Consider the following 880-nt stretch of genomic DNA (forward strand, 5'->3'; position numbering starts at 1 on the left):
CCGAGACAACACAAACCCAAACGGGAAAAGGTTCGCGCGGGGTTGGGAAGTCGCAACCCACAGCGTTCGGACGGGTTGTCGAATGGCCAGGTTCGCGTGTTCTGGCCAAGGGCAGTCTGCGAAAATTGAGCCGGAGACAGAAGCTGTTGATCAGCGTGGATTGATTGGTACCTAATTATTTTCAACCGGCTTTTCTGTGAAAAATAATATCAGCTTCCTTTTCGGGAGCCAATTTAAGCCTTCCAACGAGAATGGAGAGGTCTTTTTTTTTAGTTTGGTTTTGGGTTTTTTTTAATGGCATTTGCTAAGGGCTTACTACGAGCCAAGCACCGAACTAAGCGCTGAGGTAGAGAGAAGTTAATCAGGACGGACACAGTCCGTGTCCTACGTGGGGCTCGAGGAAATAATTCCCATTTTGCAGATGAGGGAACTGAGGCACAGAGAAGTGAAGTGACTTGCCCAACGTCACACAACAGAGAAGTGGCGGATCCCGGATTAGAACCCGGGTCCTTTTGACGCCCGGGCCTGGGTTCTAGCAACGAGGCAACGAGGCAGCCTTCCAGGATCAGAAAGACAAAACCGGAAAAGCATCGCGTAAGAGCGGGGTCTCATCCAACCCATCCACCCTGTTTAAGCCTTGTCCACCCCAAGCATCCTCTGTCCACGTCTACATCCATTAGAAGCAGCATAGCCTAGTGGGTAGAGCCCGGGTCTGGGAGTCGGAAGGATCTGGGTTCTAATCCCAGCTCCAACACATACATGCTGTGTGACCTGCAAGACTCTTCACTTCTCTGTGTCTCAGTTCCCTTGACGGTAAAGTGAGGATTAAGATCGTGAGCCCCACGTGGGACAGGGACTGCATCCAACCTGATAACCTTCT

The sequence above is a fragment of the Ornithorhynchus anatinus genome, chromosome 7 (genome assembly GCF_004115215.2).
Source record: "Ornithorhynchus anatinus isolate Pmale09 chromosome 7, mOrnAna1.pri.v4, whole genome shotgun sequence".
Taxonomy (NCBI): domain Eukaryota; kingdom Metazoa; phylum Chordata; class Mammalia; order Monotremata; family Ornithorhynchidae; genus Ornithorhynchus; species Ornithorhynchus anatinus.